This window comes from Misgurnus anguillicaudatus, unplaced genomic scaffold (assembly GCF_027580225.2).
Source record: "Misgurnus anguillicaudatus unplaced genomic scaffold, ASM2758022v2 HiC_scaffold_29, whole genome shotgun sequence".
Taxonomy (NCBI): Eukaryota; Metazoa; Chordata; class Actinopteri; order Cypriniformes; family Cobitidae; genus Misgurnus; species Misgurnus anguillicaudatus.
In genome coordinates, this window is record NW_027395279.1 from 9,914,826 (window position 1) to 9,928,671 (window position 13,846).

General features: G+C 37.9%; 1 long non-coding RNA gene across 3 annotated transcripts in view; it reads right to left on the reverse strand.

The window, feature by feature from the left end:
* Positions 1 to 13,846, reverse strand: part of LOC129436579 (uncharacterized) — a 129,253-nt gene that overhangs the window by 74,299 nt on the left and 41,108 nt on the right. The gene's annotated exons all lie outside the window — the stretch shown is intronic.

Sequence of the window (13,846 nt, forward strand, 5' to 3'; positions counted from 1 at the left end):
AAACCAATTAATGACCTTTTGTAATCAGATCTACTAATGTTTCTGTTGTTAGTGTTTCATGTTTGAGTGTTTATCATGTTTTAAGCCTTTTAATTCTTTGAAGAATGCATTTTTCTAACATTTTTGTTTAAATTCTGTAAAACAATTACTTAAATTTATACTAATTTATATTTACTTAATATATTTAATTTATATTACTTAAAAGTATAATCAACTTGGATTTACAAGTCATTTTAAACTTTAATTTTTTATCCTGACTAGTGATCAGTTGCTGTAACTTAAAAATGCTAAATCAAAATAAGTTAAGCTAATTGAACTTTATTTTTATAAGTTACAGCAACTCATCTATACTAGTCAAGATAAAAAATGAAAGTTAAAATGACTTGTAAATCCAATATAATTATATTTAAGTGCAATTTTTACAGCGTATATTTTTATTTAATTATATTTTTGTCTTTACGTCACCATTCTGTTCTCTTTTCTTGTGCTGTGTTTTTATTTTTAGATTTGGATCAGATTTGTTCCTGGAGTAGATTTGATTGCCTCCGACCCGCCTTCACACCCCACCCTGTCATGAATCATTTAACAGATTTGCCCCCCCGACCATTAGTGTGAGAACGCTTTGATATTCATCTTTAAAGATATACATTTAAAATGCCGTTTTTCTGATTTGAGCTACAGTAAACCTTGTCTTACCATGTTATTATTACTGTATATGGACTTCATCCAAACGGGTCGAGATTAAACAATGGTTTGGATCAAATGAGAAAACGAGAATAAACGAATTGGATTTGCAGGAAAGGAGGAGCTGAGGTCAACATGAGAGCAGCAGATCAGGTCAGGAGATCAGTATTTGTCTGATTAATGGAATTCCAAGATTTCAAAAGAGTAACCGGAATAGGAAAAGCCGTAGACGGTCAGTTTAGATAATCTTCCAAGTTTGTAAAGTACAAGCAGAAAAGTTAATAGCAGGTTTGTGCAGGCCACTCATACAACACGAGTAGATTATGTATTACACAGGTGCCACAATTATTATTATATGTCGTGTGGTTCTCAATCTCTAGTCAAAGATCTGCATTATGTTTTTTATCTTATGCTTCTAGTTATTAGTGAGATTATTGGTCAGTAAATTAAGTTAAATAATAGTTCAACCAAAAATGAACAATCTGATATTATTTAGTGACCCTCATGTTGCTCTAAATCTATATAAAATGTTATGTTCTTCTGAACACAAAGGAAGATATTTGTTTTCAAACTGGAAGCAGAAGCACCATTGACTTCCATAGTAGGAAACATACTATTGGAAGTCAATGGTGCTTCAAACGTTTTTGGTTACAAACATTGCTCAAAATATTTTCCTTTGTGTCAACAGAATAAAGAAACTCATACAAGTGATTCTCATGACATCCAGATTTAGAAAGTGTCCAGCATCAGAATTTTTAAAAAGCCCTTGAAGCCAATTTTTTGCACATACAAGATTAAGGTCTGATTATTTTTAGAGGATTTAAAAAATATTTCCTATAGAATTATTTACATTTTCTAGATTATCATCATCATCAAAAATGATCATTACCGCAACATATTACATTAAATATATGCATTTACAAACTCATGTTTCGGTAATGAGAACTAAAATGTGGTCTAGGTACTATGACAAACAAAATTTCAACTTTTATCTGGAGAGAAAGTGTCACAGTCAATTATGTCCTTTCCAACAAATCTTTTTGAAAATGTTAGTTCCTAGAGTGCTTAAACAATGATTGAAATTTGTTGTGGATGATGATGGACACATTTATATTCCTTTTTATTGTCTCTACATTTACTAATGATCACCAAATACCACATGTTTCTTTACTGTAGATGTTCATAGTACTGTATAACATGCACTGAAGCTTTTTAGTTTTTAGATTTTTTAATTATAAATATTTCCATGTCAAAGAACCCAAATCCGGTCATGGACACGTTGCGGTAATGAAAATTCTCCCTTTAAATGTGAAAAAACAAACAAATTGGTTTGTGTCATTTGAAATCATGTGCAAAATAATTCATGAAGAGATGTTTGTAACTGTATGCTTCTTATTTTGTTAGCATTTACTTTTACTACCAAACTGTTTCATGACACCTCATAATCTAATTTTGCGAGAATCACCCATACAGGTTTTAAACAACATGGTTGTGAGTAAATGATGACAGAATTTTAATTTTTGGGTGAACTATCCCATTAGCGATAATGTCTGGACTCTCCCCCATAAGCTTACCAGTGCAAGGCCAGCACGGATGTAAAAATTGCACTGTGTTTGTTTTGTTACTGTAGCTAAAATAAAACTATATAATGTAAAATCTACAGTAAGGCATATTGTTCCTTAATTATAACATACAATCAAATTCCCAAAGGACATCATGCACTTAGATGATTAACAGAGAAGAAATTGCAAAAAGCGACATTGCATCCGCCTTTAAGTAAGTAAATCACATACGCACAAGGTCAGTCATAAAGTAAATGCCAGCTTTGACTAGGAAATATTTCATGACTTAAGCAAGTAATTCATTCATCTTCTATTTATTTGTCACATTAAAAAAGTGCATTCTGGGATATAATGCACACAAAATGCATTGTCAAATTGCAGTTTTTGGCAAGTGCAAGTCATTCTGGTGTTCACAAAATTCACTGTGTACATTCTGCATAAATAGTAAGAGTTGTATATTGTAGAAATATGCTTTTCTGAACCGCAAGGGAAAATCAAATGCAAATTAGCATGCATTGAACATGCATTGTAGGGAGTCAGCCATGTTGCCTTCTGTACTTCAACTTAAAATGTTTATTACATACTGTTTCACGTATATTTTTTCAAAATAATTTGTGACCCCACCTGTGAAATTAAGGTTATATGTAATGATAAGATTAGTAGCATCAAAGTTTGATTTTAATCTTTGACTCAGTCAATATTAAAGCTATCAAGGTGATTTTTCACATAATTTTCTTTAAATCATTTATGATGATTTTATGTAATTCACAAAAATTAGCTTAAGCTGGTTCACATATGCGGCATACAGTATGTATTGTGCAGTAACCAGTGCACTGAAAAAAATGATTCATTGAATTTAATCAATTTTTTAAGGTAAGTGGTTGCAATCAATTTATTTAAGCTACATTTAAACAAAAGTTTTATATTTTATTTTACGTTACTAATCTTTTTTGTTTAAATGTAGCTTAAATAAATTGATTGCAACCACTTACTTTAAAAAAATTTATTAAATTCAATGAATCATTTTTTTCAGTGTGTGCATTTCACACTTGTAAAAACCTTGTGTTGAGTAGATATTCAATTCATCGGCCCTGAGAGTGAGTGACAGAAACACACCCACACTTTAATCTCCTCTAGAGAAGGATGGAGAGGTCTCTCGGGTGTCATTAAGCAATAACAAGCACTCAGACAGTATTGTGCCGTAACACAAGCATGAGAAATGAACACTCAATTATTACTTCAGCTAAATGCCTCTTCAATGCTCTGATCGATGGCTCTTTGTCCTCAATCACATTTGACCCATACTTCAGGTCACAAGATAATTCGGACCCCAGGGGACTTATGTGATTTGTGGTATGCAGGACGGACTTTTTTCATCAGTCGCCAGGACATGTGACCAAGCTAATCGAAGCCACTTAAATACAATCTAAAATACCTGATTTCGATCATTTTTGTCATTTGACTGAATGGATAAACTGAATGGTCATTTATGTTCCTCCAGAATTAAAGAGATACTTCAGTCAAAATTACCACATGATGTACTCACCCTCAAGCAATCTGAGTTCAATTGTAGGCTTCAATATGTCCGTCATCTTTCAGACAAACACATTTGAAGTTATTTTAGTAAATGTTCTTTCTTGTCCAAACTTTTAATGGTATAAAATAGGGATCAGGGAACAACTTCTGACTTTAAACCTCTCATTAAGTATCACAGATATAATCCACATGGCTCCAATGGGTTAATAAAGGTCTTCTGCAGGTAATCGGTGCAATTTTGTACGCCACCATCTTGTTGTCCAAGATGGCATTGTTATTGGAAGCTAGACACTATAGTTTATAAAGTTTAAAATATGGATATTTCTCTTACAAAATCACATCGATTACCCACAGAAGACCTTTATTAATCCCTTGGAGCCGTGTGGATTACTTCTGTGAAGGATGAATGCACTTTATGTGCTTTAAAATTGTTCCCTGATACTGTACGTGTTTTCTCCCATTACAAGTTTGTAAAAGAAGACATTTACTAAAATAATGTGCTTGTCTGAAAGATGATGGACATATGTATTTGTGATTGCATGAGGGTGAGTACATCATGGGGTAATTTTGATATTTGACTGGAATATTGCTTTAAAGCCAAAATGTCTCTAAAAGAAGGAGATTTCCTGGTTTAGATTATAATTGAAGAGTTTTGTTGCAAAACGAGATAACCACCGTTTTTTTAATTGTTCAGAAATCTTGTTTTTTGGTTGTGCATTCCAATTAATTTCAATGCAACTGCAGTTGGTTTGTTTTGATTTAAACCTTCATAACTTAAAAAATACAGCTAAGTAGCACCATAAAACAAAATAATAACATCATTACATAATAATAAACATGTTTTGACAAAAATGCTAAAAAATTGATTTATCTCGTTTTGCAACGAAACTCTTCAATTGTAGGCTTCAATCTACTGTATAGCATCCAACACAATCTCATGGCAGTTCATACATATTTTATGAGTTGGCTAATTTGTTTGAATTCGTATGAAGTGAATCTTACAAAACTGTATGATTATTAGGGGACAAATTTTTACCCCACCCTAACCCCAACGTCACAGAGACTAAAACGTGCAATACCCTTCTAGCTTACGAAATTAATGTTTTTGTATATCTTTATCTTAAAAAAAAGATTTGTTGTTTCAGCTTTAAAAAGTAAGTTAAAGGCGGGGTGCATGATCTCTGAAAGCCAATGTTGATATTTGAAATCACCTAAACAAACACGCCCCTACCCCAATAGAATTTGGACCTTCATTTGATAGACCCGCCCCACACATACGCAACCCAGGGTTCCCGCACCTTAGTTAATTTCAAATTCAAGGACCTTTCAAAAACTTTCCAGGTCCAATACCCTCAAATTCATTGTTACAGTTCCCTTTCGAGGGAACTCGCGCTGCGTCACTGCGGTGGCACTTTTGGGGTAAGTGCGTCTGAATGTGTATATCAAATTCAACCAATGGCAAGGCTTAACAACAAAGACAGGGTGACGCGCTATCTGAAATATTGCCAAAGGCGGCGTTACAGGGACGCAGGAAGTATGGCAAGAGAGACGCAGCGTCTCGTTCCCTTCTCAGAGAACAACAGTTACATACGTAACCCGAGACGTTTTATGTGTCAAACACAACTATGCAAAAATGCATATTGGTATGAATCAACATTCGCATACAGAAGATAAACATTTAAAGTGAACAGTTTAGCACGTGTGCTTAAAAAGTCTAGAATGTTTATGATATTATCCTACACTACACAGGAAATAATATGGATTTTTTTTTTCAGAAAACTTCTTGCATAAAATAGATTCAAGCACTTTTAATGACCTGTATCTATATATGTATATTTTCAAAAACTTTCCAGGGCCTTAAATTTTTCACAAACTTTCAAGGATTTCAAAGACCCATGGGAACCATGGCAACCCAGGCAATGATGTCAGTTAGACACGTCCCTTACTGCTGATTGGCTACAAGTGTGTTTTGGTACTCGCCCAACTTTTTCATAAATCATGCACCCCGCCTTTAATTCAACTTAAAATATTAGTTAAAGTAAACTAATATTTGACAATTAACTCAAATTTTTTTAGTTTAAACAACAAATCTTTTTTTTACTGTGTGTATATCTACTGTATACGCCCTGCCCTTAAATCATCATCGCTTTTGGACGATGCACTTACAGCGTAAGCGCTGCTGTAATCGATTCCTATATCAAATTACCTTACCAATTACTATGATCCTCTCCTATCTGACTCACAAATTCCTCAACTTTTTCTGGACCTGTCGTTTTATTGCTTCATATAGCAGTGAGCAGCCAAACTAATTTTCTTTTAAAGGCTGGCGGCCAGCCTGTGGCTTCCAGAGAAGCTGCAATGCATTATAGGAGGGGGCTTTAAAAAGCATTGTACGAATACCTCGATGTGTGTGAACATCTATTGCGGTGTGATTACATCGGGCGCGGCACGATGTGATGTTACTGTACCACACACAAACTCATAGAGTAACTTAATGAAAATGAGCCGCAGAGGAGCTCCCCGTTCTCACAAAATGCCATATAAACTTTTGCAAGTATTAGAGCCAAGAAACACCTGTTTGTGATTTTTAGTGTCTGGTTTGGAGTGTTTCTTTTAATTGCCATGTTTATAGTTAGGTGGTTGTTTATCGGTCTACAAATGAAGGAATGTTGGCAGTAAATGGGAAGAAGTTAATACAAGAACATGCAAGTGCTACTGTGGGATGAACATTTGTTGCATCTTTAGAAACTAGAAGGCAACTAATCACATGCAAAGTACGTTAAACATAAAAATATTAATAGATATTCAATAATCTCTTTATTTCTCAGCCGCGATCCCTTTAGGACTGCCAGTGCTCACCTGCTTTTCCTCTTCCTCCCTAGTTTTCTGCTTCACCTCTGTCATCTAGAACAAATGACCAGCGAGAGGTGAAAGAGAAATCTGTCATGCCAATTGCCGCAATCAAGAGCTCAAGGCTCTAATAGAAATGTGAAGAAAGCCCGTTACGCTTCCACGCAAACAGAAAAGACCGTCGCTCCAGACGTACTCTTTCTTTTCATTCCTTTCCAAAACACGTTCAGCCATTCAGAAAGACAGGGTCGAGAAATCGTATATTCTGTGAATGGATCCTCCTCGATGGACGCTGACAGTGTTTGGCCTCCGGGCGAGGGCCAAGGTCAGACCACCACGACGCGGTAAGACCCTTGTCTTCCTTTTCTCCTTTCCCACATTCCGCGCCGCTCACACACGTTAAAAAGTCGAGCGTATGATGGGCAATTACCCCCCACACACCTCCTCCCCGAAATTCTCTGCTTCCTTGGCTTTTTTTAAAGAGGGAAAATAAAGAGGCACTGTTTTACTACAGATCTGGTAGACGAAAGCATGTTCAGGCCGGCCTCTGTTTTATGTGGATGGGAGTTCAGTGGAGACGTTTGTAATCCAAAGCCACTTGAAGATAGGAACAGTGTTCCTACAGCAACTTGTGGTCAAGATCCTTGTATAAACTGGTGCTTTACATGTCTGTGATGCAATGTCATGCTGTTTCATCTTTAAGTACACAGAACATCTTATTGGTGCTTTTGGAATATGCAGGTTAACAGCTACACATAGATTTTTTTATATGTGTCTTCATTGTGATCGAACCCATATTCCTTACATTGCTAGTGCAATGTTATACCTATTGAACTCACATTATCATCTGAAATAATTCTCTCTCTCTCTCTCTCTCTCAGCTGCTCTTAGACCACAGTGGGATATCAGTGAACCTGTCTGGTGCCTCGTACCACCATCTCCTCCCCTGACAAACCTCTGATCAATGCACGAAAGCTGGAACAAATGTTATATCACTAAATTCTGCATTTTAATGAGCTGTGTGGTTGTTACTGTGGATTCACAGCAGCCACGTTTAAGGCGTCAAATTCGCGTCTAGTTTGCTGCTTGAACATTTTGAGTTTACTCGCGTCATTCGCGCGTGAAATTCTAGTCATCGAGACATTCACACGGAAATTCATGTCATGGGAGGGACTTCTGCTAATTTTTCAACTCGCTCGTTTCCCGCGGAATCGCGTCTGCCGCGGGAAACGAGCGAGTTGAAAAATTAGCAGGGAGTCAACGCGTCTTCACATTGACTTAACATTGAAATCACTCGCGCTTGATGCCTCTACCGCGGCTGGTGTAAATGCAGCATAATGCTGCCTTTATGCTGCGTTTACACCAACTGCGGTAGAGGCGTGAAGCGCGAGTGATTTCAATGTTAAGTCAATGTGAAGATGCGTATTAGGCGCTTGGCGTGGCGCAGAAGACGCGTTTTCGCCTCATTCGCACGTCTACCTCGCGCAAAAGGCGCGAATTGAGCGTCGTGCGTGGTACGCGCGAATGGTGCTTTTTGTGCATTTTGTGTTTGACGCGAATTGCCGGCTGACGCCCGGGTTAAAGAATTTTTTAAGTTAGGTGGAATTTTGCGCCGCATTAACCAATCAGGAGCCTGCTTGCTGCTGTGGAGTCATTCATTCAACCTGAAGGAACACTTGATATTGTTCGTAAACACCCGGAGCTACACGACACAAGTTCTTATTTCTATAGAGACAGGAATAAAAAGGACCTCGCTTGGAAGAGTGTCAGTGAGGACATTGGGCAACCTGGTAATTGGTAATACACATTTCACTTTTGAGTCACGTGACGTTTATCGACCCACGCCGTTTATTTTCCCCCTATAGTAAGGTGACCAAATACAAACCGGTAACTCTCTCGATAAATGCACAGTCAACATCAGTCATCTTGCAAACAGACAACCACATAACACTTGCCCCTCCCACAAGAAGCGGATTTTGCCTCTGACGCGCGTCAAATGCTTGCTTTTTCCGCGAGTCTACTCTGCTCTACACGCGCGAATGCATTCAAACTGTTCAATGGCAAACTAGGCGCGGTAGATGCAATTTTGACGCCTGAAACGCGGTAGGTGTAAACGCACCGTTACACCAGCCGCGGTAGAGGCTTCAAAATCACTTAGCTTCTTGTGGGAGGGGCAAGTGCTATGCAGTTGTCTGTTTGTAAGATGGCTGATGTTGACTGTGCATTTATTGAGAGAATTACCGGTTTGTATTTAGTCACCTTACTATAGGGGGAAAATAAATGGCGCAGGTCGATAAACAGCACAGGTCGATAAACGGCACGTGGCTCAAAAGTGAAATGTGTATTTACCACGTACCAGGTTGCCCAGTGTCCTCACTGACACTCTTCCAAGCGAGGTCCTTTTAATTCCTGTCTCTATAGAAATATATATGGCTCAGATCCCTCCTTTAGGTCTAATGTGTTTTTCTTGTGTTTTAGGGCTTGCCATGAAAAATATTGTTATTATTTAGAAATATATGCGTGATTTTGTTTTATCAAATCATATTTTAATAACATTGGGTTTATCAAGTTTGATTTGGGCAGTATTAATAATAGTGATGTTTGCCTTAAGCACCACCTATATAGAATTCAGTTAAATCACAGAATATTTAATTCTGCTTTTGGTATAAGGATTGGTTTATAGACCCTTTTACAGCTCACACGATCAAATAGCCTGCGCATGCATTTTGGCAACAGAAGTGATGTTATTCCCCAGTGGTTCTAACGTGTCAGAAAGTTTATAAAAACTTTCCCACAACAAGACGTCAGGTTGTTGCCTTTGATTGCACTAATATAATATACTAATATACGTATATTTATATCTGGCCATCTGCTAACGTCTTCTATCCACTCCATTAAAGCACACGGATCTGGTAGCTGTGTTGGAAAAGTTGATAAAGTCTATAGTTTCGGTGTGATAGCGTCTAAGAGCATACTGCTATGTAAAGAAGTGATCGGTTGGACTATGTAGCACAAAGTGAACGGAGGTCAGATTCCTTGGTGGAGTAAAATAATCTACCTTTGAACACGAATCATTTGATTACCTCAGTATAAACGTATGTGTTTGTGTCTGTTTTCACGTAAGGTGTTTGGGCTGCTCAGATATGCGGCGTGATATTGTGTCGGCTTCTTGCTTTTAGATCTGTCGTGTCAGCACAAAATGTGAACACTGCACCTCATCTGGTCTGAGCTTAAAGAGAGAGGTAATTCTTTGACTTACTGTACACTCTCGTGATATTACAGTTACAGTGTGGATTATCTGTCTGAAGCTTAGGTTCTGTTTTGTTTACTGGTTGCGTGGTTCATTCACATTAATGAAGTGTAAAGCTAAAAATAGTTTAACACAGTGGTTTAATGGTAGAGAGGAGGTGCCCACCTCCCTCTGCTGTATCTCATGTGGACAGGGGAGTATTATGAACTGTCTGATTATATCCTGACTGGAACATTCTCTTGATTTATCTCCTGAATTAATAACATTTTGCAGACTGAAATTACTAAACGTCTCTGTCTGTCTGTCATCTTTTGCTCTGTCTGTCTGTCTTTCTTTCTTTCATCTTTAGCTCTGTCTGTCTGTCTGTCATTTTTTGCTCTGTCTGTTGTCTGTCATCTTTTGCTCTGTCTGTCTGTCTGTCATCTTTTGCTCTGTCTTTCTGTCTGTTTGTCTGTGTGTCATCTTTTGCTCTGTCTGTCTTTCATCTTTAGCTCTGTCTGTCTGTAATTTTTTGCTCTGTCTGTCATCTTTTGCTCCGTTTGTTGTCTGCCTGTCATCTTTAGCTCTGTCTGTCTATCTGTCGTCTTTTGCTCTGTCTGTCTATCTGTCATCTTTTGCTCTGTCTGTCTGTCTGTCTGTCATCTTTTGCTCTGTTTGTTGTCTGTCTGTCATCTTTAGCTCTGTCTGTCTGTCTGTAATTTTTTGCTCTGTCTGTTGTCTATCTGTCGTCTTTTGCTCTGTCTGTCTATCTGTCATCTTTTGCTCTGTCTGTCTGTCTGTCATCTTTTGCTCCGTTTGTTGTCTGTCTGTCATCTTTAGCTCTGTCTGTCTGTCTGTAATTTTTTGCTCTGTCTGTTGTCTATCTGTCGTCTTTTGCTCTGTCTGTCTATCTGTCGTCTTTTGCTCTGTCTGTCTATCTGTTGTCTTTTGCTCTGTCTGTCTGTCTTTCATATTTAGCTCTGTCTGTCTGTCTTTCATATTTAGCTCTGTCTGTCTGTCATCTTTTGCTCTGTCTGTCTGTCTGTCTGTCTGTCTGTCTGTCATCTTTTGCTCTGTCTGTCTGTCTTTCATCTTTAGCTCTGTCTGTCTGTCATCTTTTGCTCTGTCTGTCTGTCTGTCTGTCTGTCTGTCTGTCTGTCATCTTTTGCTCTGTCTGTCTGTCTTTCATCTTTAGCTCTGTCTGTCTGTCTGTCTGTAATTTTTTGCTCTGTCTGTTGTCTGTCTGTCATCTTTTGCTCTGTCTGTCTATCTGTCGTCTTTTGCTCTGTCTGTCTGTCTTTCATCTTTAGCTCTGTCTGTCTGTCTGTAATTTTTTGCTCTGTCTGTTGTCTATCTGTCGTCTTTTGCTCTGTCTGTCTATCTGTCGTCTTTTGCTCTGTCTGTCTGTCTTTCATATTTAGCTCTGTCTGTCTGTCTGTCATCTTTAGCTCTGTCTGTCTGTCATCTTTTGCTCTGTCTGTCTGTCTGTCTGTCATCTTTTGCTCTGTCTGTCTGTCTTTCATCTTTAGCTCTGTCTGTCTGTCTTTCATCTTTAGCTCTGTCTGTCTGTCTGTCTGTCATCTTTTGCTCTGTCTGTCTGTCTGTCATCTTTTGCTCTGTCTGTCTGTCATTCATCTTTAGCTCTGTCTGTCATTTTTTGCTCTGTCTGTCTTTCTGTCTGTCATTTTTTGCTCTGTCTGTTGTCTGTTTGTCTTTCATTTTTTGCTTTGTCTGTTGTCTGTCATCTTTAGCTCTGTCTGTCTGTCATCTTTTGCTCTGTCTGTCTGTCTGTCTGTCTGTCATCTTTTGCTCTGTCTGTCTGTCTTTCATCTTTAGCTCTGTCTGTCTGTCTTTCATTTTTAGCTCTGTCTGTCTGTCTGTCTGTCATCTTTTGCTCTGTCTGTCTGTCTGTCATCTTTTGCTCTGTCTGTCTGTCATTCATCTTTAGCTCTGTCTGTCATTTTTTGCTCTGTCTGTCTTTCTGTCTGTCATTTTTTGCTCTGTCTGTTGTCTGTTTGTCTTTCATTTTTTGCTTTGTCTGTTGTCTTTCATCTTTTGCCCTGTCTGTCTGTCATCTTTTGCTCTGTCTGTCTGTCTGTCATTTTTGCTCTGTCTGTTGTCTGTCTGTCATCTTTTGCTCTGTATGTCTGCCTGTCATCTTTTGCTTTGTCTGTCTGTCTTTCATCTTTAGCTCTGTCTGTCTGTCTGTAATTTTTTTATCTGTCTGCCTTTCATTTTTTGCTCTGTCTGTTTTCTGTCAGTCGTCTTTTGCTTTGTCTGTCTGTCTTTCATCTTTAGCTCTGTCTGTTGTCTGTCTGTCATCTTTTGCTGCCTGGTGTCTGTCTGTCATCTTTTGCTCTGTCTGTCTGTCTTTCATCTTTAGCTCTGTCTGTCTGTCTGTAATTTTGTGATCTGTCTGCCTTTCATTTTTTGCTCTGTCTGTTTTCTTTCAGTCGTCTTTTGCTCTGTCTGTCTGTCTTTCATCTTTAGCTCTGTCTGTTGTCTGTCTGTCATCTTTTGCTGCCTGGTGTCTGTCTGTCATCTTTTGCTCTGTCTATCTGTCTGTCATCTTTTGCTCTGTCTGTCTGTCTTTCATCTTTAGCTCTGTCTGTCTGTCTGTCTGTCTTTCATCTTTAGCTCTGTCTGTTGTCTGTCTGTCATCTTTTGCTGCCTGGTGTCTGTCTTTCATCTTTTGCTCTGTCTGTATGTCTATCTGTCATCTTTTTCTCTGTCTGTTGTCTGTCTGTCTGTCATCTTTTGCTGTCTGGTGTCTTTCTGTCATCTTTTGCTCTGTCTATCTGTCTGTCATATTTTGCTCTGTCTGTCTTTCATCTTTTGCTTTGTTGTCTATCTGTAGGTCTGTCTGTCATCTTTTGCCCTGTCTATCTGTCTGTCATCTTTTGCTCTGTCTGTCTTTCATCTTTTGCTTTGTTGTCTATCTGTATGTCTGTCTGTCATATTTTTGCTCTGTCTGTCTGTCATCTTTTTCTCTGTCTGTTGTCTGTCTGTCTGTCATCTTTTGCTGTCTGGTGTCTGTCTGTCATCTTTTGCTCTGTCTATCTGTCTGTCATCTTTTGCTCTGTCTGTCTTTCATCTTTTGCTTTGTTGTCTATCTGTAGGTCTGTCTGTCATCTTTTGCTCTGTCTATCATCTTTTACTCTCTCTGTTTTCTCTCTGTCTGTTATATTTTGCTCTGCCTGTCTGTCATATTTTGCTCTGTCTGTCTGTCATCTTTTGTTTTGTCTGTCTGTCTTTCATATTTTTCTCTGTCTGTTGTCTGTCTGCCATCTTTTGCTTTGTCTTCTGTATGTCTGTCTGCCACACTGTCATAATTTACACTGTCTCTATCTGTTTGTCTGTCTGTTTTATATCATCAAAATAAGGATATACCCTCTACAGTATTTCCTTTGGCTTTGTTTCAAAAACCTGCACTCATGACTTTAAATACATTTTAGCTTATAATAGGCTACAGTCATTATTCACTCTTTATGTCTTGTAGGTCTGAACTTATTCTGAGCTGCAATATAGATGGTGGAAACAAACAGTCATGCACTTGTGGAACATATTGCCCAGCTTTATGGCTCCTTTAACTGCATGCCAGCCTTAGTGAAAGTCTTTAATGGGCATGATGTTGTGAAGAACACAGTCTCCTGTGAAACTGCAAGACAGGGATTCCTCTCAGGTGCCAGAGCCATCACTTTTCTCCCTTGCCTTTTTCTAAATAAGATTTATATAAATACCTTTCTCAAACACAGTTGTTTTACAACAGATAAAAACTACAAAAATTATATGCATCAGACAAACCAAATAGATGGTAAAGCTTTTTATATACCATTTATTGATACTCAGTGCAAAATTTGTAAGTCGCTATGAATTAAAGCACCAGCCAAGTGAATAAATAAAAACTAAAAAGTGAATCAATGCTAAAATAGATTCTTTAAATACTTTTTTCAGTTTCATTCAGTTTTTGATTTCTGCTTGTTGT